The sequence below is a fragment of the Drosophila melanogaster genome, chromosome 2R, assembly GCF_000001215.4.
Source record: "Drosophila melanogaster chromosome 2R".
Classification (NCBI taxonomy): Eukaryota; Metazoa; Arthropoda; class Insecta; order Diptera; family Drosophilidae; genus Drosophila; species Drosophila melanogaster.
In genome coordinates, this window is record NT_033778.4 from 5,817,172 (window position 1) to 5,843,317 (window position 26,146).

The 26,146-nt window shown below is 47.3% G+C and overlaps 1 protein-coding gene across 3 annotated transcripts in view; it reads left to right on the top strand.

Moving 5' to 3' along the window:
- Positions 1 to 26,146, top strand: part of dpr12 (defective proboscis extension response 12) — a 56,120-nt gene that overhangs the window by 12,460 nt on the left and 17,514 nt on the right. Inside the window, exon 2 of one of the 3 annotated variants that reach the window (NM_144205.5) lies at positions 15,176 to 15,206. The exons of the other annotated variants lie outside the window; for them this stretch is intronic. The gene's annotated coding sequence lies outside the window, so the exon portion shown is untranslated. The remainder of the gene's footprint in view (positions 1 to 15,175; positions 15,207 to 26,146) is intronic. 3 annotated transcript variants of the gene reach the window in all.

A 26,146-nucleotide genomic window follows, 5' to 3' on the forward strand; every position in this document is an offset into this window, starting at 1 on the left:
TTTCGCAGCAACGTCGCCTCGCATTCGCGTTCGCATTTGCCTTTTTCTTTGCACGTCATTTATTTTGTTAATGTTGGTAAATAAACAACCGCATCGTGGGTGGGAGAAGAGTCGGAGTTCTTACTTGGAAGCATTTAAGCGGCGACAAGTCAAAAGCTTCGCCAGCAGCAACGTCATCAATTTCAATTTCCACTCTACCCCAACCACTCCACCATACTCCCCTCCACGACCACGTCCAATATTCCGCGAGGTGGGGCCTCAAAATATGGCAACAATTTATAAGTGATTCATCATTGTTTATTGGCTCCATCGATGCGCAAACTGCCGAGGACCAAGATTATGGCTGACAATTTCGGCAGGCCAATGCGAAGGCAAAAAAATCTTCTGCTGCCAGCTTGCGGTTGTGTCTTTATTAGTGGACCGCAATTCCAACGTCAGATCTTCGTTGCTCATGGGGAGAAGTTCAGCAGGTAGTCAACGAAGTGAGGTGAATGCTCTTTTCAGCCAACTCTTTGCAGCCTGTGCAAAGGACTGAGGAGAGCTGGTTGCCATGGTTGAAGGCTGAATCCGACAAACTGACATCTCAAAAACCGAAACGTACATGGATAGATAGAACCTGGATTCTCGTAGGCACCCTTGTCGCTTTCGTTGCACTTCTTGTGTACCTAAAAGTTTTGGGCGCCAAATGGAAGACAAAACTTAAACGAGCCCGAAACATACCCGAATATGCAAACTTTTGATTATCAAGTGTGTGTGCCAAATAAATTCCCTGCACAATATTAGGTGCAAATTGTTTTGGCGCACTTGTTGGGATGCCTCCAGAACTGCAGATCTCCAGACCGCTTCCTGGGTCCTTATGTACCTTATACACGCCATGACCATGCATGGCAACGAGCCCAAGGAGCGACAACTGTTTTTGGCAGAGCGCTTTTCTATTAAAATTTTCATTAAATTGAAAGCAATTAGTGTGGGGGGCGGGCTGGGACCACAGAGCCCCGGGCTGCTGAGCTCCTAAGCTGTCGCAGCGAGGCTGCTGTTTGTGTTTTGATTATTGTTAAAAGGCTGGGCAGCAGCTGCAATTTGCCACCCATAAGCGTGGCCACGTCGGCTGGGTGGGCTGGGGAGTTCTCTGGCCAGGCTTTCGACTTTCACAAGAGGCAACTGCGTCAATGATACCACAAAGTGCCATGACATCAAGATACGAGACTCCACCCCACCGACAAAGATGTTGCGAAGTGGAGAGCCCCTCAAAATTAATTTGCCGCCCGCCTGCAGCGATAAATAAATCCGTACCTGGACTTTTGGCCTTGGATGCCCCAGCTGCGTTCGGCTCCTCGCCATTTCCGGCTGTATTGCGTGCGCCATTTTGTCAATTGCGCGAGCACTTCCGGCGAAGAGGTCTGCGGGCTAGAAAGTGATAACGCCCAGCGCGGCACAATAACTTTTGATGACCGAAATGTTGTGGCCACCGCACTAAACACCAAGCATTAAAGAAGCCAGAAATTCAGTGAGCCAACAGTCAACGACATAAAAATTGATACTGGACTTCTGACAGCTGCGCTGCTGATTAAGCGGTTTGTTACTCTGCCACCACACAACCTGACATGGGGTAGCACCGACTGCCTCCATGGCGATGAAGCCAGTCCACATTCGGCTGCGAGTATCGGCGCCAGGGTATTACTGCAAATGGTTAGAGCAGCGGGCGATTTGATGCGATTTTTGTGAGTTTGTGAGGGAGGCTAGCCCTAAAAAATCGAACAATAAAGAATTATTTATGAATCTCGTTCTCAATGAAATTTTTGCACCACCGCGCAGAGTACACTGTGGTCATAAAAAATGTAAACGGACTCAGGTTTAATGCAGTCATCTCCGGGTTCCTGATTCAGTGTGTGCCTTCCTAGCGGCTCTCCCATAAATCAGATTTTAATTCTTAATTCCAGCGGAGGTCCCTCAAATAGGAACATAGCCATCTTCGTGCCTGTCGCTCTCGATTCTGACTTGACCAGCTCTGAGCCCGGGGAGCATGACTTTCGGGCTTGTGTTATTTGTCTGCCCGAGTTTGACAGGTGAAATATTGGGAAGGCTATCCAGTAGGCGGGTGCAGAAGCGGAAGCGTGCGCCTGAAACTTCGTAGAAATATCGCTAGGCCGAAATTAAATTCCAGTCCTGCTCCACCATTCCATGTGCCACATGCAAAGTCCACAATTTTCAATAAAAATAGCCACAGGCACACGGGCCACGCAGTAAGCTCCGACGCGGTCCAACTCCCCATAGTTCCTGTTCTTGTTCCTGAATATGTCTGAATATCGAACGTTCAGAACGTCTTTTTTGTGATTTGAAATTTTTGGGCTATGCGTTTGAACTGAGGTGGAAATTATTTCTATGCCATTGATTACGCCCGCATGTGTGAGGCTCGATTGAATCGGGGCATGGCTAGCCGCAGGTATTTTGCTCGCCACGCGTTCGGGTCTTAAAGGCACCTCTTAAAGGTGCAGATGGAATTTTTGGTTATTGGCTCACTTTGCAGCAGCAAGGCAGTACTACGGGAAGCGCCGGGAGTATGCAATCCTTCCATCCTTCCGCTGGCAATGCCACGCATTCCTTTGATCAATTTGTGGGCTGGAAAAGAGCGGTCCTCCGAACGACGTCAATTATGTGCGTGTGCCAGGATTCCTGGCTGGAGGGTCTGAGTTCCTGCGGAGAGGGGTCTGGAATCCATTCCGTGCCGTATTTGGCCCTGCTTCATGGGCATGTCAACACAGCAAACATTTCGGCACGCGCACGCACCCCGTCATTGTTCTACGAAACGGGCTTGCGGTGCGTTCAATTTCGCCTCGCGACCTTCTTTGCGACGCTTAATTTTTGTCGCCACCCGAACTGGAGGCCATTTGCATATTTGACAGGACATTAATTAACAATAAATCGTGCGTTCAGCGGTTGAGTTAAAACTTTTGTTTGGCGGACCGTTTTCCGTTTTTATCCACAATGGTGAGCCACCATCACCAGTGATTCACCACCACTCAGCCCCGAAAAGCGAGCCACATTTATTTTTAAGCGTCTGACGAGCTTGTGTGCTCAAAGCACGAGTAAATAAATCGCAGCAGGTGCATCTGACCAGCTGGCCAGACCTCCGGCTCCTTTTCTTTCGTAATCCTGGCGGCTGTAGGCCTCGTCTCGCGTTGTTAATGGCTTTCCACTGGCCGACATTGCCTGTTGCAGGCCCACTTAATTTATCAACCATGTATCCTGCGGTTGACAGTGACAAGGCCGAGCCACTAGCAGCTGCGACTTTGGAGTTTCTAATTGAATCAGCTCCGCAAATTGGGCGGCAAAGACGGGCTGCGACCTTACCCCTATTTTCCCACACCAGGCGGCCGGTGGGTGGCATCAATTATGTGCCATGCTGAGCGGCAGCCGCCGCGGCGCACTTAAAGCGAGTGACGGTGGATCGCCCCCGGCAGTTGCAAAGACGTGCAGCAATAAATTAAAGCTCCGCTGCTTTCAGCGCCACTTCCTGCAGAGGCCTGATATTCCGCTGAGAGCAGGAAGACACATTCAATAAATAAATTTATTCATGACTTCGCTCGCCCCACCGCTGGCAAAGATGCTGCGAACATTGTCATATTTGACTGCTGCGCTCGAGTGCGGCATTAAAAATTTTACGGCACCTGCCAATTGCCGCAGCGCACCGGAAACGCACAGTGACTGCCACACAGAGAGATCCACATACATGTAAGTCAATGCGCACATATGTAGGCAGCGAAATATGTGTGGAGGGTTCCATCATGGAACTTCCAAGTACATAACTTCTGCGTAATGGATATCGATAAGGCCCAAGTTTCCCAGAATTGGACGGTGGGTCCGTAGTTTCAAGCAAACAAAGAAAGGGACACGCGGACTGCTAAGGTGTGAGTAAAGCTTCGGATCACATCCCGACCAGAATGTCCTTCTACGGTCCAATGCATCTTTTGATACACACTTGCACGCCGCTCATTCGCTTGGGAAGCGAACACACTTGCAAGTTTCTTGCTCGCAGGAAGTGCGCAGTTTTATTTTCTGCCGTCATAAGGCGGCATTAGACGCTTTTCGGCTACAAGAACTATTATGCACAAGATTGTGAACTAAACGAAGTGCGGCAACAACAGCAGCGGCGCAACAATGGGGGCACAGCGAAAGTTCAAAATGTCGACAAACGAACAAACAAAATTTCATTTGCAGCGCCTCGTAAATTGCGTGCATGTAGTATGTATGTAAGTGCAAAGTGCACCACATGCATAGTGCGGGCATCGAAGTGTGTGAGCGAACGAGCCAGTGTGTGCCTGTGTGCAGCGCAAATGTTGGCGCAGTGTTCAAGTGTATGTGTGTCAATGCCGCTGACGTCGAGTGAGCGTGAAACAAATGCAAGCTATAAAATCTCAACAAAGCGCGATGCCAAAGGGCGCCGTCGGGGCGTTGGAAGCACTAAGCGGGCGGAGCGGGCGGCGTTGCTATTTGCGCAGCATAAGCGGAGCCATGGCTGCCAATGCTCACCCACCTGTCCCACCCACCTGCACCACCCACGTCCTCGCTCTGATGTCGTTAAGCTGTGCAAACGATTTCGCGAGGCAAGGCGGAAAATTCTTTCCAAAGCAACAGCATCAGGGCAGCGAAATGGAAGTGGCCGGGTCGGGGCGGAGGGCTGGGACACAAGGCTCAAGACCTTAAATGAAGTCTACGAATCCGATAAAGTGTTCTAAAATAGTTCCACACTGTCTGTGCTTACTGCGCGTTGAAAACGAAAGTTTTACATTGAGTTAGATTGATTTACCAACAAATTATTTTGGCCATATTCCATACAATTCGATTTTGTGCTGCAACCACCAACCACAGTTGTTACGTTGCACTTCCATCATCTCCTCACTATTTCCCCGCTGAAAAAATGTGGCAGTTGAGCAAAGAGAATATCTTATAAGCAATGAAATAAAAATTACACTTTGATATTCGCCTGAAGGTGGGCTAGATATTATGCAAAATAATTGTTTATGTTCGAAATATTGCTTTCCTTTGCCAGAAATTCATTAGAAGCCTATTTATAGCTTCCTTGCCTCTTATCTCACCAAGGCCCATTGGAATCCTGATAAAGAGCGATCCCAATCCGTGACGAGTTGCACCGCACCATACATACGTATGCAGATGGAACTGGCCTGCAGAACTGGTGGTAAAGGAACGCGATTCGACCCGTCTCGTTGGCTGGAGAAACTTTCGGTGGCACGCAGTTGTTGTCCTCTTGCCAAGGACCCGATATCTGAATCAGCACGACAGGAGCCGTGTAATCACTTGTCATGCAGCTCAGCTTCAACCTGCCCCCATTCCGCGTCCTGCCGACTTCTTTGGCGTTTGCTTATTTGTAAACACTCGGCTGTTATTGCCATGTTATTGGACGTTGTGGCAAAGTGCTGGCTGGTGGACTGCCGATAGACTGCTTGGCCCGCACAAATTGCGGAGAGGTTTCGAAAATATTTTGAATCGCAAGATGCTCAATTTATTGGACAGATAAATCCCTCGGCGCTGGCCTGGCATGTTGTCGCTCAAAATGAGAAATTTATATGAAAACTTATTTCGCAGCACTCGGTCGTTGCGGCGGCCCTTGGGAGATCAAAGTAGCGAAGTAAATTAACTTGAATCGTTGGAAGCGATAAAACGCAGCCGATAAGCGGGCCGACATAAGCCTGTTCGTGGCAACTTTCATGGCTCTTATCGCATGGCTCTTGCCCTTGCGTTCCGCACTCCCCCCACTGAGTACGCCCCGCCGAGTCCTTTTCCAGCGCCCTCGTCCTTTTGTGGGCCTCTAGAATGCCGTGTCCTAATGCGGGGCTGAATGCAAATGGGGGCTCGAGCCCGGCATGCGTTATCCATCGCCGTGCAATTGAATTATTGCATGCCGCGGCTAATTCCGCATGTTTGCTCGTCCTGTAATTAGCCGAGCGCGCATTAATTGAAGTGCCTGCGACTGTCATGGGCAGTCCGACAAAACACTGGCACTCTGGCGGCTCCAGTCGGCGAGCTAGGCAATTTGTGCGCTTATTCAAAGCAATTCGCAGCCCGTGCGAGCGTGCTCGACAATTGGGCCCAGCTTGTTATTTCGTGCACGCCGGGCAGAATGCATTATTTATTTGCTTTGGCAGGGTAAATAGGCGTATATTTAACAGTGCTTTGTTCCCAATTTCGCAGCACCGACAAATAATGGAAGGGTCATGGACCACACTTTCGACCGGAGGGTTAATCAACTCCCGGGATTGCCCTAAGATAGATACACACGAAAACAACACATTACAGATGATGACTACGTTCGTATGCTAAAAGAGCGCAACTAAATATACGATAGATTTTATTGGTCTTTTTCGTATTCTGTTCTTGGCAGGCAGATATAAGGGAACCGCCTTACTTTTAATTTAGCTGCTCATTGTTTGTACTAATTTCCCGATAGATTGGCTGATTATGTAATGGTGATGCATTATAAAGGCAGCGAGGGAAGAATGTTGATGCGCCGATAAAAGATACTTTTCGCTGACCGACTGACCACTCGATAGCTTCGCAATTTTGGGCAGGAAGGAGTGCTGTGCATAATAAGCGCAAATATTTGCACATAATCATCCTTTTTCCTTTGGCCGGCGTCCTCGTACTTGTGCATAATTTTGGTTTCCTTTCCTGCAGCAGCACATGAAAATGTTTAAATATTTATGAAATTATGCTAAAGTTTCAACAAGTCATAAATCTCTGTTGATGTTTGACTTTTTATGCAAAATGTATTTCATTTGCATAAAAATGGCTGACAAAATATTTTCCAAGCCGATATTCATGGGAGTGGGGCGCGCAGCGGCTGGCGGGGGAGTGCCAGCTGAACAAAGATACACGAAATTCAAACAATAAACTCCTGCAAATGCCCACAGCCGACATCGCACACCTGTCCAGTAGCCCCGGTCGGCCCAAGGCCGTTCTCTGCTATGGCTAAACTCCCTGCTTGGGTGCCCCAAAAACTTTTCCCTGTAATCAATCACGCTTCATTTATTGACACACCCAAAGGACGGGACCGGGTAGCGGTTGCTGGCCAGGCCAAAAGTTTCGCCTGCCGCAAATCTGGCTCGTAGAGCTCATTTGCAGGCTGAAACGCACCTGGGCTGATTTATGTTGGGCAAAGTGCGGGCATCAACACTCATTCGTCATGGGAGCCGCGACTGGGATTGATAAGTATGGGCCGACCCTATCAACTCAACGCAAAATAAACGAGGTATTAAGTCCAAACAGCCAAGCAATTACGGAACGGATCCGCCGGTTAAGTTACTACAAGTTCGTTTCCATCGGATGTTCGAAGCAGATACATTTATGTTTCATTATTTCTCATTTCGAAAGCAGGCGATTGATTGGCACAGCATCTAGGAGCAGCAGCGATGTGCAGCAAATTGCAGCATTCGCGGGGGATCAGAGATGATGGATGATGGACTGAAGGGGCTGAAAGCACAGCTGCAAAGGCTCCACAGCTCGTGGCTGCCATGTGGCAATCGGCAAGGGGCAAGGGGCAAGGGGCAATCGGCAAGGGGCATCTGGGTAATGGCAAATGGCCAGATCCTGATCTAGATTCAAAGCCGGAGCCGGAGGCGGACCGGCCCAGGGTCGGATGAAAGCGAGATTAGAAAGCCGCACTTAAACTTGGCATAAATAAAAGTTGCTGTCACGCTGCCAGCTGTCAAGCGCCGACAAAGGCAAAGACATCTCTTGCAAAGCCGCATACGGATGGATATAGATACGGATATGTATGTCTAATGGCAGTCCTCAGTCCTGCGCAATTAATGTCAAGTGGAATGCAGGTGCGGGGCGGGTGCGGATGCTGGTCCAGGGACGGGCTCAGCGAGGTACGAGATTTCCAATTACACGACCCCTTTGAGTTGTGCTGCATATTCCGCTCATATTAATGCGACAACAATAGTGGGCATGGCCATCGCCTCGCTGCCGCCGTCAACTGGCAACCGCAGTCGGCTTTTGGTGGGCCGCCGCCTATCGACGTCAATGCGAGTTGTTGTTTTAAGCGGATTACGCAATGTGCGAAACGTGTGCGAATCAGAGGCCAAAGTCGAGCCCAGTGGGCTAGCTGGCCCTGCGTGACGGCTGACAGTTTGACGCGGGCCCGTAGACTGGGAATTCGATTAATTTTTGATGAATCAATGTCAACTACTGCTGAAAATCTGCGAGCTGTCAGCGCGGTTGCACCGCTGCAAAGCCACTCCGGCGTTTGGATAAGACTTGGGGTTGGTGGGTCGACTCAGGTTACCCTTTTCAGGAGACACGTAATTTCACACACGCACTCTCACATCACATATCGGTAACAGTGCGCCATAGGGCGGGGTAAAACGGGTCCGTAAAATATGACACAACACGGCCGGAGTCGACGCGAGCACTACGTGATTCCTCCGGTTGCTCCTTCCGCGAATCCGCCTCCCCTGAGATCCGGGCCAGAAATTGGCATATCAACTCATATTTTCCTTCGCATCAAATGGAATCGCTGTGTCGCCCCGGGAAAGTGGCGAAAAGTATGTTCGATATTTTTCAATCAAATTTCCGTAAATGTCACGTATACGCAGCGTCGTACATACTTATTAATAATGCTCGCAAGCCCCAAAGCACACGCGAAACGAAAGCAGCAAAAGATGAAGCCCCACCAGGAGGCAACTGGGCCCGGAAAGCATTGTTGGTATGCTGGCGTCCACATGCTCCTCTGGGTATACTCTGGGTATAGTGAGGACGGAGCACTGTGCTCGCATTAAACTTCATTCTTCAGTCGTTGTCATCGTCTGTTGCCACATTTATGGCCATTAACCAACTTTGCGCCAGGAATTTTTCACATCTCTTGCCTGCCCTGATGCCTCGCAGCTCGTGCTTAATTTTTGATGAACCCAAAAATTACCGATGACAGTGAACTGCGTGAATTCCCAGCAAAGGATGCGGGCATTGCGAGATGGGAGCAGGCTGTCAGTCAAAAATACTTGGACATATTTCGAGAGTTGTTTATGCACAGGAGCTAAATATTTAACAGCGTCGAGCAATTTCATTAATAAATATTTCAGTCGGCCGTGAATATTATATTCGAACGCAGTTTTCGTGGGTGGATTGGAAGGAGCGGATGATTCGCGCCCTCTTCCGCCGCCACTGAGGCACGAAATTAAAGTATTTTTTATCACAATTGCGCAAATATCTGATAAATTAGTCCTCACCACCTTTATTATGAAAGTCTTGAGAAACAAGCTACGCATTTTGAATGGCCAGCTCCCCGCCAGTTCGGGGTAAATAAATCGTGGCCATGCTGGGATGGGATGGGATGGGATGGGATGGGATGCCATCGGATACAGAAGCCAGATTGTCGACTCCTGTTGCCTTCTCGCTTGCCAGTCAGATAGCTTTCCAATTTTTCAATGTTGGGCGTGGCTAGCTCGTTTGTTACGTTACTCGCTTATGCGTGTACGGCTCGTAAATAACAACGCCGAAGACACATGCCACTTTATGTCAATTATTTTGACAGCTAACAAGAGCAAATATGCAGCAGGTCGACATTATTATCACACACACGATAAACTAAGAGAACATCCCCATAGCCATCACCTGGCAGGTGAGTAAAAACGCGCAGCGTATACTGTTTGGTATACACACACAATGTAATGCGATTTCGTAGAGAAGCTTGTTAGTATAAATTGTGGCTTTCTTTTCGAATACAAATAGATATATCTCGACGGTCCCACCTCAAAATGTTTGTAGCCCAAAAGGTAAGAAAGCCCCCTATATGGAGTTCAAGACTTTAGTTAAGGATGTCAGAAGCAAAAGGTCACTAAAAATTAGTTGTCTGTCTCGACTGCAGAGTGTTAAAGAAGAACCACTGGCAATAACCCAGTTTAATTACTCGAGGAAGAGTAAGTCAAGTCAGTTGCTTTTTGCTGAATATTGACGATTATTGCCTCAGCTGTAACAGATTCATCGATATCTTTATTCGCTATATTCGATTGCCTCGACCATCAGATAACTTGTACTAATATAATTAATGGACATTTCACTGTGCACACATGGGTTTCATTGGCAGTAGTAGAATCAGCTCGTCTAATTTGAGTAAAACGTATTAAAGCCGCCCACTTTGTCTTACCATTAAGCAACAGACTATGTAATTGCATTCAGTAAATAATTAGTATCCATATAGGAAGATGATTTGTTCCCATTTGTAGTGATTGTTTTCTGTAATTTTTACCCGACATCTTTTTTGCCGTGTACCTTATGGGCCCACAAGTCTTACCTCTACATATTACCGATCTGAGACTGGATACTCTATTACTAATCTTTATTACGCACTTGAATAAAGTGCTTCTAGCCTATGCCCGAGCAAACCGAATTGAGACGCATCGTTTATAAAGATTTAAGGTCCAGCTCTGCACGGACTAATGATGACCCCTCCAGGCAGGAAGATTGGGGTCTTCTTCGTTCTGGCACTCCTCGACACTCCTATAGTCCGTCCAAAGCCACTCATGCACGCCCTTACATGCGCACAGATTGAAAGGCAAAGGGCCACCAATCGTAACGAAGTTATGTCACGGCCCGAGCCTATGGTCTTCTCCCATTCCCGCTGTCGATTTTGGTGGGAGGTCATATCAAAAAGCGATTTAATGAAATCACGGTCAGTATTAATCACTGTTAAGGCTAATTGAGTATGAAAGCAAGCGGAGCACGGCGGTGGCCGCCGCCGATGGTGATTGCTCCCTAGAAATCAGTGGCGTTGTTGACGTCAGCGTTCATTAGGCCCGACAAAAATGCAATCTGACATCTTAAAAGGGTTCGCCCGCCATCGTCTGCTTCGCATTCGGCTTACTCATTTCTCAACTGCGGCGCACGTGTATGTCGGCCATGTAGACCACGGCAAGGCATATGTACATAATTATTATTATCTTAGTCCTCGTTCGTGACAACGACTGTTGCGCACTCGAAATGACTTCAGCACTCCAATTTGGGTATGGGGTTTCTCGGATACTCGGTCACTTCGTTACTTGGTTACTTGGTTGCTCGCGCACATCGTTTGTCAATCGTAAACTGCGATCTGACAGGGACAAATGGCATTGGAAGTCGCTTTTATTTGCTGGCGATTATGGCAAATGAAGCGAAACCGTTTGTGTGATTTTTTGTTTGGCCAGCGCGAAGGACTCGTGCTACCAGACATTTTTGCGGACAGCCAACCGAAGTGGCCTCAGCTGACCGCCAAGCACTGACTCGCTTCCCTGCTTTTAATGTCTAATGTAATCAGGGCTGATGGCTGTTGCCCAAAATAAACACTTGCCACATGCAAAACGAAATTGTGTGCAACGAGCAATGTCGACAGCTTTCAGCTGGCAGGCCAGAGCCAGCGGAGTGGCAGGCGCTGCCATTAACTTATTGAATTTAAGCTAATTTAGCAGGCAGCACTTAGCAGACCACACAGCATCTCAATTGCCGTGAGCATCCCTCGTCCGAAGCCCCATGTCCGATGTCCGAAGTCCGAAGTCCGGTGTCCGTGTGCCATTCCGGCTGCCACGTCAAGTGGTGGACCAATTGAAGGAGGCAGTCCACCCGCCCCAACTAAATCAACCTGAGCTGCTCCCGTTGGCTGCTGGCCACCTGTCAGGTGCATGTAGATAAATTTCCCATCTAATGGGGCCAGTCGCCCAAGGCAACGCAGAGCAGCCTCTTTCAGTTTGGGCTAAAAATGCAGCCGGCAGCTGTTTAAACTACAGCTGTGCTACAGAAATATAAGCAATCAGGGGCGGGTCAACTGACCAGCCGTGGAAGGTCTCTCTCTCCGTTAACTGAATTTAAAATCACGAAAATTGGTCATTCCGGCACAATGAGCTGGGCAGCGGGAGCGGCTCCCAACATCCCCAGCACCGAAGAGGCTGAGATAAATGGCTGCAAAGTGCACGAAGGAAGCGCTAAAGCAACATGTTCAGTCAATTCAATTGCAGCGCTTTAAAGGCTGCGCGCTGAAGGGCTTTTTGCGGAGCCAACGTGGCCAATGTGGAGAGCGCAGTTAGGTTAAGTAAAGTACGGCGAAGTGAGACGAAGTTTGCCTAGCAAAAAGCACAGAAATTCGGACTGTATTCACTTTGCTCGAACCGGAGGTTTTCAGGCTGTCTGGTCTGCCTGCTCAGATAAAGTTCTGTGTTTTACACCCCGGCGGACAAACTCACACATTAATTGATTTAATGCCTGGAACACTAGGCAAACATCGAGCTTTGTTTGGAGCTCCCAAAATACACAGGACAAGCGGAGCATTAGCGGATAGTCAAATAGTGGAAATCGAGCTATGAGCCGTGATGCATCCAAGTGTGCATAACGCCATTAAGGCTAAATTTCAAAGGGAATCCTACACCAGCTTGGCTGTCCTAGATGAAACCGTGCTGGAAACAAGTTTTATAAATAGATCGACCTGCGCTGAACTCGGGTTGTAATTTGCCTAACATTTCAATAAACTCGGCCCAGAAAGTCCTTGAGCTCATAACTCGGTTCGGGCAGGTGCCCGGGTGCTCCCAGTCACGGAGCCCTGAAATTTATACCGCAGTTCAGTGGCACTCATTTTTAAATCTCTCAGAATTTGTATAAAATTTATGAGTCCAAGAAAAACGAAAACATAAACTTGTCAGTCACACATAGGCTCATAAATCGCATAGGGTCTGCTCCTCCTATCCTTTTCCGTTTCCCATTCTGGTTCCCACTCGTTTGGTTTGGCTTGTAATCCAAGCTCGTAAAGTTCAATAACCTCGAGGGGATTAGGTAGCAGACCCAAGCAGGCAGTGCACTTATTTATGGGGCAGCACGTTTCCCCTTGCTGAACCCGTGCGGGGCCAAATAAATAAAAATAGTATAATCACTGGCATAAAATGAGGATCGTTCACAATTCAAATGAAATTGCTCGAGCTTCTGGGCCACTTTTAATGGTCAAGGATGTGATGCTCCTTTAAATAACACTCAACTCCAAGGTTCGTTCATCCATGAAAATTAGCATTAATACGGGTGGAGTCGGACCACGGAGATTGGGAAGAGGCTAGCTCGAAATTGAGGACATTATGGTCCCAGCCATTTGACCACTCAAAGTTTCAGCAAGGACACATGAGCTCACAATGTGCCCCATTTTGAATAAATTAAATTTGTCTGCAGCTGGCTATAATAAGCGGTCATTTCATGCTCACAGCAAGGAGGATGCTGGGACGGATGAATGGCCGTACATGGATTCTCGGATGCATGACAAACATGCTTCAATAATTTCATTAGGACCCGAAACAGGATCTGCCGGCGAGGAGCCGGGCCCGCGGCTAATTAAGCGTTTTAAATGTCAGTCGAGGCGGCTTAAAAGGGATAACACGGAATCTTTTCAAAAAATTCAGCAAAGGCGTCCGGGTTTTCCAGTTGCGAGCACAATATGGCCAAAACAAAGCTCAATATGCTCATAATCAGATGAAGCCGCCCATTAATTATGCATGTGTGTGTGAGCCCGAGAGCGCGTGTGGGTGGGGGTGTTGCTGGTTTCTGGGTCGGTGGGAAGGTGGTTGGGTTGGCTGGCAGCATATGGGCAACTAAGGTTCGCCAAAAAGCTGTAGCTCAAAGTGGACGCCATTTAATGAGATTAATTAAAATAACAAATGGTGGACGGTTTAAAAAAAAAATAGAAGAGAAGCGTTGCGATGCTCGAAAAGGGATTCGATTCGGAGGCTTTACTTTTCGCCAAGCCAACTTACTAGCAAGCAAAGCTTTCGCGTGCATAATGAAATACGCTGCGAGGTTGTATTAATCGTTTTTAATTTGTCAGTGCCTTCGCTTGGCCGTCCTGGCCTTTTGGCTAATCGAATATTTAATTAGTTTGATGCCTTTCCAAATCGACTCGAAGATTAGCTTACGACGGGGGGAATGGTGCTCCCATTCGGAATTTCGGGGGGCAACCAAGCCGCAGCCAAAGTCAAAGGCATTTGCAAGATTTGTGTTTGGCCAAAAAGGAACTGGCCGAGGCAAAGGATGCTGCGACCCCCGGTATGACCTCAAATACAAGATTGGGAACAAGAACTAAATATCTTAAGTGCTTTTATGTACGTCGGGCCCGCGGGTTGCTCTCTAAAATGACGGCTATGATGACTCGGGATGGGTCACCAGGACCCTTCGTCCTTTCACTGTGTTCTTTCTCGGTCGGGGCTTGCTTTGGTTTAAAGCACTCAAATCATTTTCAAGCGTCAACTTTACCGGTCTCTACCCGCGCCGAAAAAGGGGTTGAAACAATTCTGAAAATTTATTTTCATTAATTTTAATTCGTTGCGAAACTTTTCTACCCCATCCGCCATCGGAGTTGGGAGCTCGTTTGCAAGGGGAGAGGGGAGCCGGAGTCAAATAATTACTTTTTCGGATTGGAGCAGCGTGTCCTTTTTTAATTATTTGCCTAAAGCCCGGTTACTTTAGGTTGCCGTGCGTGGGACTGGCGAGGCGAGCATAATTAATTTATTTTATTTTCCCCAGAACGGCTCCAATAATTAAATGTAACAGCTCCGCGAGAGTGTCCCTCTTTTGCGAGCCGCCAAACTGGCTTGCCTGTTGCTACGCAGATTAGAGGATTTCCATTGCCGGTTCACACAGAGTCTATTGGACTGCATCTGGCGATGACGACTCCGGCGAAGACACGAGTTTGCAGGCCTAAGGCTGCCTTCATTTCACTTAAGCCCCGACAAAAGGCTGGGCACATGTTCTGGCTCTGATTTCAATTCACGATCAGATGCGGATGCAGAGTCGGATTCCCACTCCGTCCGCCTCCAATGTCAATAGCACCCAAATTGATGACGCCAAAGCTGACATGCCTGACTCAGCAGGCGGCAATCAGCGAGGTTCGCGCTGTGTCACTGTATGAGTGTGTGTCCCTGGGCATCGTCATGAACATCCTCCTCCTGGCCTGGGTTCTTTTGCGTTGTGCTTTCGTGTGTGTTGCGTTTGCGTTTGCACAGATGACAGACAGACACAATAGACGTTGAGTACATGAGGCTATTAGCTCTTGTTTGGCACCCGAGGCCTGCATTTTGAACAGAATAATCCTTGAACTAAGCTCAAGTTCGCTCGAGCATATCGCCCTCTTTACTAACTCTTTTCATTGTTTTATTTTTAGGTAACGATAGTGAGGACGCATTGCTTTGTTGGTAAGTGAGCAAAGAGGGGCAAAAGCCGCAGATTAATAGCTCTATCAATTCGAGGCAGAGACTAATTGTTTGCCACATTACGCATACGCCAGGTGTTCGCCCCGTGTCCAGCCGCCATTTAAATTCAGTTCATGCACGTTTCATGGCGTGGGAATGGAAACGGTAGCGTCTTGACACTTAGGGATTAATTGCGATACTTTGAGATAATGAACTAGTTGACCAAAACCCGATACCATCGCCTGAGGTCAGAGTAAAAAACAACACGAGCACGAGCACGAGCAGGAGCGCGGCACCGGCCAAAAGGACAATTTGCAATGCAACGTCAAAACAATTACGTGCAGAAATGTGCTTGATAATAAAATGAAGTGACCTGGCTGAGCGAGTAGTGTTCTCTTTCTTTCGGTTAAAACGTGTTCAAGTGTTGACTTGTATAAATTGTGCACTCGTTTGGCCCCTCCTTCAGCCAGGTGCTCCAACTCGAGCTCGGCCAGGTGAGAATGTGTTGGCGCCGGCCCAACTTGGCTAGCAATTAATTACGTCAGCAGGATAGACAGGCGTGCGGCACTCGTCCTTATAGGAAGCGTCAGTTCATCTGTTTAAAAGGCATTTAAAGCGCATTTGGGCTTTGGAAGGGGTTTCGGCTTTAAGACCAAATAACTCCCACTTCGCTGATATTTCAATGCTTTCCCCAATGGTGGGCGGATTTTTATTTGGCTGCCACGGTTGGCTGACTACGAATGACATTTAAGCGCGGAGAAGTGCCCGCTTTAGTTTATCTCGCCGGGCTGAGCGTTAAAATAATTTCTGGCTTTCCTTACATTCCTGCCACATCCCCACTTCAGTCCTGTTTCTGCTGGCATTGCGGTATTTCTGCCCTTGCCGCAATTAATGCCAGCAGATTAATTATACGCATGGCTGCACACACTGCGTTGATGCGCGCAGCTTCTGGGCTCTGTTTTGTTTGAAATTTTATTTCCAAAAACATAAAACAAAAAACAAGTGAAAGGCACAAAGCCCAAATACCAAACAGAAAAGAAGCTGCCTCCTAATGAGTGCAAATTAGCCGATATTCTGGTCAGCTAAGGAACCCTAATTTGGCTGGGCTTTGCGTATAATCAAGCTGTCAAAAACTTGCCTCCCTCGTTATTTCGGAAAGTTTAAGCATATTTTAACCGACTGCAATTTGGTATTGATAGCTTCTGGGCAACAGATGTGGCAATAATAAGTTTTTTCATCCGGCGAGGGAGTTAAGGGGCGATAAATCTTGTGGCCTGCCAGCCATAGTGCGAATATGTCAACTTATGCCAGGGGCGAAAAAAGGAGCCTGGCCACTACTTGGAGAAGCTTCAATCAGAAACAGAGGCACTCAAAGGAAGCCATGAAACTTATTAACAATGATATGCAGCACTCACTGAACTTGTAGCCTACGGAAGGCGTTAGGGCATGCCTATGGCCCAAGTTCAACTAGGGCCAACTCCTACGATGATTTATTTGCATTACCCGTGAGGCCGACTACTTATGATTTATGTGCCCCGGGAGTATTTATTAAGACAAATAAATAAGCCTAGCTGTCATTGCCGTATCAAGCGACCACTATTATAGCATATTTAAGTTACTTCGGAAAATGTCAGGCCAATATATATACAAACTAGGACTCCTTCAACGGTTTCCCGTAATTTAATAAATGCAGTTGTGGTAATCGCAGAATGTTAACAATGTTCACAAATAAATGATAAACTCCCAACAAAATTGACTGCCGCGAAAGTGAGCTTATAGCTGGAATTCTGAGAACCAGGACCTTAGAGTGTGAAAACTGATGTTTGTGTGCCATTTATGAACGACATAAGAAGACACTTTTAAATTGCGTTATTCGGTACAATGCTGTACAAAAATATATTTTCTGCATATTTTTAGGTCGCCGGAAACTTTGTTTTTGACCTATTAGTAGGGTCAATGGAACATACTAGAGTTATTCAACTATTTAAACTGTTCAATTTCAATATCATTTCACTAGTTTTTCACAATGCGCCAGTACAAATCCGTTCATCTCAAGGGATACATGTCTATACATTTTTAATGAAGGCTTTTTTCACGAACGGTTATTATATATTGATTGACATCGGTTGTGCGGAGACCCATTAATATTTAAATACTTAAAAATTGCGCCTTATTGGCGTGTGCATGCATGATTTATTGGCCCAGCGAACTGGCTTCAATCACGATACACTCAGAACGCCCAACTTCCCTGGTTATTTCCGCGAAATAAAGCCATCAGACCAACCGCAGAGGCACTCGCAGCCATGGCATTGGAGCGTCGACTTGAGTAGTGAGAACTCCAATCAAACTTTTCCAATAAAGTCTTTAGCCTAAAGACGGTGGATAAATCAAGCAATCAGGCACAGAAAGGGCTGACCTGTTCGGCTGTGCGAGTGCACTTGGTACAGACAGCCTCCGACATAATTTATGGCGTGCCTTAAACTCGCTTCCCGAAACGAGTCTCTGGCGCATAGGGAGGATAATATGCGGCCGAACGAGTGAATCGAAAATCCGGCCTGTGCTGAGAAGTTTCCGGTGAAATGCGAAATTTAACTTTGTCGATTACACCGTGGAGACCACGTTGCGTATACGTAATAATGGGCCAAACTCAAAACGAAAGCAGACAATCTACACGCAGAAGGTTTAACGATGGAAGCGGTGATCAGCCTTTGGGCCACGTTTGCCTGCATAGTTTGATGTTCGGCCCTCGAAAAGCTTCGAAAGTGAGGTTGTTGTTAATAAAAAGGGCAGCCAAGCAAATGAAAAATACTTTTCCCAGTCCCACATCCGCTCACCGATATGGGTGGGCACTCGGGAGTGAGCGGGTGAGCTCGAGTAGGGGCGCATGCTGTTGGCCAAATTGACTTAATCTAAAATAAAAGTTTAGTGCTGAACCGAACGCACACACAAAGTCCCGCACAGGCAAACAAAACATATGGTATTTTTACAGCCATAGGTGACTAGAGGGTTGGTAAAAGACGAGCTAGTTAGGATCCACATGGATTCGGTGGAGAGGCAGAATGTTAATTTCCCAGGAAACGCACGATAAAGTTAAGTTCTGTTCGAAAAACTATTTGACTCTGCAAAAGGGTAGATATCGCTCCTGCCTCCTTGAATCCTTAAAATAACAGACCAAACAGTCGTTACATAGATCAAATTTTGTGTGGCTCACGCTTAAGTTTGCGATTACCTTGCATATGCCTAGAGGGTGGGTCGATTCCCAGTTCAATCAAATAAAAAGGGAAAAGTTTTAATCAGGAAATAAATTTTACAGAAATGCTGAAAAGGCAGCAAGATTTACGATGCACAAAAGATAAATTTTGCGAATGCTTGCCTAAATGCGCGTTGGAAAGGAAACAAAACCCCTGATTTTCAGGCACACACTCGCAAATTGTCAGAGCAACTGGAAATAAAATGGCAATTCATTTACGGAAAGCCGTATTTACGGAATGCAAATAACTAATGCATACATATTCCGCACACATCTGCCTAATGTGGGGCAATTATGGTTAAAAGATCATAAAAAGAGGTGGAAGTGCCAGAAATACAGAAAACCCATTTCCATATCAACTCGCCCCTAAACCAGAGCTCAAGTTCAATAAATTAACCTGGTGGGGGAGCGAAAATGTGTCCGATAAGACTATTATTCTTGAAAGGCAAATTAAACTGCGGATGATTTTGCATTCTGGAGGCATTTGCCACCATAATTATTTCACAACTTCTAGTTTCGGGGTTGTACTTATCCAGATAAGTTCAAGGGCTAAGTTCCCATTTGCCACTCCTTTCTTTCATTTGCATTCAAATTATAACAGAGTTTTAGAATCTTAGGACTCACAATGGCCTGGTAATTAATTAAAATATTCAATGCCCAGTGAAACAGGAACCTGGCTCGGATCTGTGGTTGTCGCTGACCTAAACTTTATCTCGATTCCGGCCTCCTGGAGCTCAGTTCAGAGGAGGAATGTCGTGCACAGCCCCATGGGATCGCCGTGATAAGAAGTCCCTCCAGCTCTCTAGAATTCATCTTTCATTAGCCTGGTGCGGCTTGGATCAGGAGGCTTGCCCTTCCCACTGCAGTCCGCCATTTTGTCAGCTTCATAATTAAGGGCAAAGGTAATTTTTTGCTCTGTGGTCGTAGTGTGACTTGACTTCGTTCCATCAAGCCCGCATGTTTTTTGCTAGTGTGCAAGCCGGAAAACTCATTATTTTTTAAATGGAACTCTTTCTTTGTGCCGTTCCCTGCTCAGAGCTTCGCCCCTTTAGAGCTCTGCCTGTCTCTACATAGACTCCGATCCCAGTCGCAATTAACTGAAGAGAATAATGTTGCGGCAGTGACGAGCAGAAACATAATAATTCTTTTTTGGTATCCACCCCCGCGGCTGTACTCAGCTCAACTTGGCCATGTTGCATTTGTAATGACTATGTGAATGCTGACGAAGGGGGAGTGGAGAGTGGTCTGCGGGCGGCACTTCAGCATGCAATTCCTATGCACGTATGTGCTCGGTGTGGTACTGGCTCCCCTCTGCCCTTGTCTCGTCCGACTGTCGGCCATAATTATAAACATCCGGATAATGCGAGTCCTCCGCACTTGCCCGGGTAACCAATTCCGATTTAGTGGAAGGCGGGCACTTGAATTTGTCCTGGAAAAGGCTGACTGCTGGGACTGTCAAGGATGAAGGTGAGGGTAATCGAAATGTTTTCCTGCAGAGCACGGACAACGAGCTGCAGAAAACGGAACGGGAAAACGGACGGAGCAACATGCACAAGTTTAATGAACCCCACATGCATCGCCGAGTGCCCCCATGCCATGCCCAACTCCCTTCTGCTCATAAATGCTGCATGTTTGCAGGAATTGCTTAGCTGGGATTTGCTTAATTTCCCTCCGCACCACGCACATGTGCGCTGCTCCCAGCTCCCAGCTCCCAGCTTCCAGATCCAGTCCCCCTCAGCTAGCTGGCTGCTATTTCCATTCCGACCTTATGGCCACCAGGGGAATTTCGTCCCACGCTTCGTATACGCAATAATTCCGCCCCTCTTCATATTGCTCGAAAAGGGCGCCTGACTTTAACGCATTTCTTTGGACCAGCACATGCAGTGCTAAGCCACTTGTCAGCCAATCAATAAAATGTAAATATTTTTTTTCCACTCACTTTGCATTGTTTCCGCTTACCTTTGAACTTCTGCATAAGCACTTCAGCCGAAACCTTGATGACATCTCCAGCGAAAGGACGACTCCGCTGGCAAGGGGGCGTGTCCATGGCAAATCAGACCATCCCCAGCGAGGTGGCTTCGTATGTGACAGCTGTGTTTGATGTGCACCGCATACGGCTTTGACGGTCGTTTTGCCCTAAATGACCTGCACACTCGCCAATTGCTTGCCAACCGGCCTGGAGATTTCCGAGACATTTCGAATACTAGAACTCCGGCTGAAGAGGAGAAAGCGAGAATGGAAGAATGGGAGAAAGGGCGAAATGTAGAAAGGGAAATGCCCGCCCTTTGAGGACAGCCAATTAGCCCGCATTCTGGCTGATGCAGATCAGCTGCAAGGCAAGCAAATATCGAACATCTTTGGCACTGCTCCATCCCTGACTACGGCTGAAAATGCTTGGGAAATGCTAAGGAAATGCCTGTCATAAAATTCTCGATTTTGTGGCGCTTAGGGAACGTTCGCCGCTGGTCTGCCAAATCCGCAACCCTCCCACCGGCCTAAATATTAGTTCAATAGTCATGACTGTCCAACTGATGCTCCAAATCCCCTGGGGTCAGCCCAAAAGCTGGCCCAGCCACGCACACACACACACACATGTGGAAGCCTGGGTTGAGATTTTCAGAATGGGCGTGGTCGACTCAATTTCTATTATCCGAGGCGTACTAGTAGGCGCTGGGGGCCCGACTTTGCCATTTGCTAGCAGTATATATTGCTTGCCACCGATTTGGCCTCAATATTTTGTGCCAATTCCGCTCCCCTCCATCCATTCAACGTTCTGATCGGTTTTCGCAATACGTACACAAACAAGCAATTGTGTATAAAAATCCGTTGGGTGTTTTGCGGTTGTTGGCAAACTCGGCGAAATCGCCTCAGGAAAAATATTGACGCTGTAGCGGCTTTAGCGCCCCGAGCCGCCCAAAACCCCAAACCAAACACGTTTGGGCCTCATGTTTTACTGCACTTTTTGTTGGGAGTTTTATGTGGCCATCTATGGACAGCTTGGGTTGTCTATGCCTGGCAGCAGCCCCGCCACAATGGGTCTTATTTTTTGTTCGTTGCTTAGCTGTAGCTGTAAAAATCATTTTATGAGTTTGCATAAAATTTTGTGGTTTTCACGCCCATGTTTATTGTGCCCGCTGCAGCATATGCTGCCATTGTCGAGGACGTTGTCGTCTATTGATTTTATTTCCAGCCAGGCTAAGCCGCATCAGCTGAGCGGCTTCGCCCGAATTCTGTGACGTCCAGGGTTCAGGGTTCAGTGGTTGTGCATTTCTTGTATGTACGCGCTGGTCTAAAAATTAATTAAGTGCTTTATGGGCCACGCCATGGGCATCCTTGGTCGTTCGCTCTTATTGATTTCACACCACAAGTCCATCTAAGTGGTGTGGCCGATAACGTGGCTCATTAAACGATTTCCCCTCGCACAAGACCATCAAATTAAACTTGATGTACGTGGGGCTGTGGTGTACCATTTCTGGGGGCACCTGCACAAGTTTTCATTCGATCCAATGACGCACCATTTTAATAAGCATGCATTAGGCAACCCCATGGGTTTCGTGAGCCTTGAATTACCGTTTAGCCAGCAGGAAGTCGTCCTGTGTCAGCTGTGTCAGGAGGCTTAACCCGCAAAGGGGTCTCGGCCAATTCGACTCTGACGGCGGCTATAAAATGCCACTTAAATCCCAGCCAGGAGCATCCGCCGAACCAAGGACAATTAATATGGCCAATGCAACAATAGCCCTTTGTTTTTCACCTCAAAGGGTCCGTGCGCCACCCAACCGCCCAAATTCAAATCCCCATGTATGGGCGGACTGGTATGGCGCTACTGTAACTGGCCTGATGTGTTGGGTGGCCTGCAGGTAAAATAAATTATTATTTATTACGGTCATTAGAGCTTAATGGCGGCAATGATGTCCACCACGCAATGGCAATGGCAATGGCCCGAAACCGGCTCCAGGCCAACGGACAACTGGCTGTGCCGCGGACTTCCTTCCGCCGCTTAATCGAACGCGAAGGAGAAACATTTGCGGCCTGACAGCCTTTGTGTTCCCTGGGTCCTGGTCCTGGGCCGCTCCTGGTTCTGCTCCTGCTTCTACTCCTGATCCACACCCTGGGTGGGACCTTTTTAAATAGCAACCGGTTCACATTATGAGGCCCGCGTGCTGTCCTTGAAAATATTCCGCCTGGACGGACGAAAGGAAGGCCGAATGAAAGAAAGAAATCCCGGCTGGAAAGCATTTATCGTAAATTCAAGCCCTTATTATCTGGCCTGGAGGTGTCGGCGGGTGGAGATATTTATGCACTGGCAAAGTTTCGGCCCGGCCATCATAAACGTCAGAGGACCCTTTGCCATAATAGCCCCGAAAACTTGGAAGGGGGCATATTAATGGTGCCCGGGCTGACACATTGTAAATTCAAATGCATTTCTCACGCTCAGCCCAGTTCGGGCTCGAAAACGTGGCCAACGCTCTTACCGCAAAGTGAGGACAATCAATCAAAACGCATACGTGTGTATATGCCCACACTAACGCTTAGTGCCTAGTCAGTTTTGCATGCGGCAGGGTGTGCGAGTGAAATTAATTTCATGCATTTATGAAATATGGCCAGGCGACAATTTGCATAAAACAGGGAGCCAGATTAAAGGGGCGGGGGCTTTGTGCTCAGTGAAAGGTGCGGGTCCAACCTTCAGTCCGGGATGATGGACTGATGGGCTATGATAACCTTTGATTTGTGCCAACGTTAAGTCAGCTGGTACTGGGAAATGATACCAAGCTTTTGACGAACGGGTCTAAGAAGGCAGAAACTGATATTTCAAGCTCTCACAAGAACTGTCGGCCAAGTTGGTTTAACCTTTAACTAATAACTCCTAAATTTGCTCATAAGTGTAAGGATTTCTGCACCCAATGGTGTAGAATACATTTATTAAGTCGGTGCACTTAAAAATGGTTTCCATCCCCATATATGTACCGATATTTGTTGTATTGGTAAAGAGTGCATAATAGTCGAGGCAAATCGACTTACGCGTTCTTCGTGGTAAAAACAGTTTCCGGCTAAGCTTGTAAGTTTCTACCAAAAAGAACACTTGGAAATTGAATCGAAATTTTGAATCCATGGCTCGAGAAAGCTTCATATATCTAAGCTATCACTTTCACCGGGTTTTTCCCATGCCAATGGATTTCCCTTAATGGATAACCTGAAGTTTACGTACCCATCCTTTCCAAATAGAAAGCAAATAAAGCGTCCACTAGGAAGGGAGAAATGATCTAGTTATTTATAAATTTATGGCTCTGATGAAGATAATACAACTTCATTTTAGTACGAGTTCGATAAGAAGGGCAAAAAAGGTAGACGCCAACGAGCCCTAGATTCCGTTCATTTTCAGAGGAGATGGAAACAGTAAACTTCAGGTTTTCCTTCTGCCAAGGCACCTTTTCCTTTGCGCGATCCATACGAACTTATGCTCGCAGTGTGTGTGCCGAGTTTATAATTTCTGACACAAAATTACATGCACTTTTCCCCAGTTGCCGTGGCGCACATGTAATTGGTGAGTATACGAGTAGTAGTGTGTGCACTCGTTCGCCCGCACGAGTTTTCTTTGCGCTGCTCCTTTGATAAATGCGCATAATTTCAGTAGGTTTTCCTGGAGTAGTGAGGAAAACTTGTCCGTGTGCGCCTTTGGAGTGCGAGTGTGTGAATGTTGCTGTGTGCAATAGTCTCGCTGCTGCGCTTTATTGTTCGCAGCGCAGCGTTAAACATTATGCCGGCTGGCTGGCTTGGATGTCTTGGATAGCTTGGATAGCTTGGATGGCTTGGGTGGCTTAGAACGGCTGAGTCGAGTTGTCTTGGCGCGAATTATGAAGACGATTACACGACTTTATAGGTGGGTCTTTATGTACGTGCGCTGCTTGGCTGGCGCTGCCGCTGGGGGCTGGTGGCGCTGGGCGTGTCTGCGGGGTGTCTGCACATATTTATGAGCAGCGATGTGCTGCGACGTCGTCCGACGTTGAATTAATGAAATACCTGCCAAGATTTATGTGCCAGCTGACTGGCACAGGGGACACACGCGTGAACGGGCGAAGGCGGGAAAAGAAATTAATTTTGCAGGGCAATAGTGCTGAATCGTTTTATTAGCTATCCTGCTGCAGGGGGCGCATTGAAACCCATCAAAAATGGGAAGCATCCGTTTAAGAATCAGCCAAACGAGGACTAATATCTTATCGATTCGCAACGAAGCACCGATAGTTCGTATGCCATTCCCTTCCCTCGAACAACCAACGTTTGCCACTGAATGATATTTGTAAGGTAGTTAGTTTCGGGCTTGCGCCACACTTTTACCTGCATCCAGCGCACCGTTATCCTGCGTTTTCCTGTAAATAATTCAACTGAAAAATTCATGAGGATGCATTTCCCCCGCTGCTATCTGTGGCGGACCTGCTTTTTCGCCCTTTGTATCACTGTTTTTCTTTAATTGTTTAGAAAATAAATCACCGAACGCAGAAATAAGTTGACAACACCACATGAAATAAAAACGAACGGGCCAGCAACGAAAATAGAACACTGGCACCAAGGGAGTGCTGGGTGGCGAGTGGTGGGTGGCTATGTGGGTGTGGGTGTTGTGAGCGAGCGTTGGGCGGAAACGGAACTAACAAAGCACAAAACGAAACAAAAATGTCCACCCAAAAAGCGAAACTCAACTGCGAAAGCAGGGGAAGTGAAAAACGAAAATAGAAAGAAAAATATCCCACGAAGCGAACGGAAAGGCAAAATTGCCAAACTAAAACTTTGCTGCAGTCACGGCACTGAATAAAAAAAAGCAAATGCTGAACGACCAAGTAGGGGTCCTGTGGCGGAACAGGGACATGAACAGGGGCAGGGGCAGGAGGGCAGGGGAAGTCGGTGGCACAAATGTAGTGACGCACACATCCAAACAATACCTAGGCGATGGCTGGGAAAGTTTCGTCCTTTTAGCCTGTAACAACCGTGGCAAAGCACAAAACAATTTACGAAAATTTGTACAATTTCTAAACTTAAATAAACACCAGGAATAGTTTTATTTTTATTATTACTGCCCCGATTTCTTCCCCACGACTGCCACCGGCCATCCCCGTCCAAAAAGGGGGCGTCAGTGAACTGTGCCTTAAATATTTGGTGGCATACTTACGAGCGTCTTAAAGAACGCACCCGCTAAATGGGCTGTCGACAACTTAGTCTCCGCTCGGCAACTCCGGCACTTTTAATTAAGGCTAAATGAGCAGCCGTGGTCGGGTGGTGAACGGAGGGGCAAGTCGGGCCCAGAAAACTGTCCTCGCTGTCTCGCAATGGCACGGAATAATTCAAATGTTGCCAATGCACTTTTCAGCGGTGAATTAACAAGCCCAAAGTTAAAGTTATGTCGTCGCAGCGGATGCAGCTCGGACGGGCTGTTTGGCGGGTGCAACGGGCTTAAATTGAAAAAGTTTTGCCGCTTGCAAGTTTCTCCGTTTTTAAATGTTGGGAATCTAGAAAGGATTTCTTGCACCCCTCGGGATAGCAAACATGTTCCCCATACTGGCATACTCTGGCACCCACGGCGATTGTGTGTTCTGCCTGAGCTTGTCAATTTTCCGCACGAAAACAGCACTTAAAGGTTTGTCTACTCTGATACATTTAAGATCGTGAAACATCTGTAACAGTTATCGATCGATCAGTATTAGTT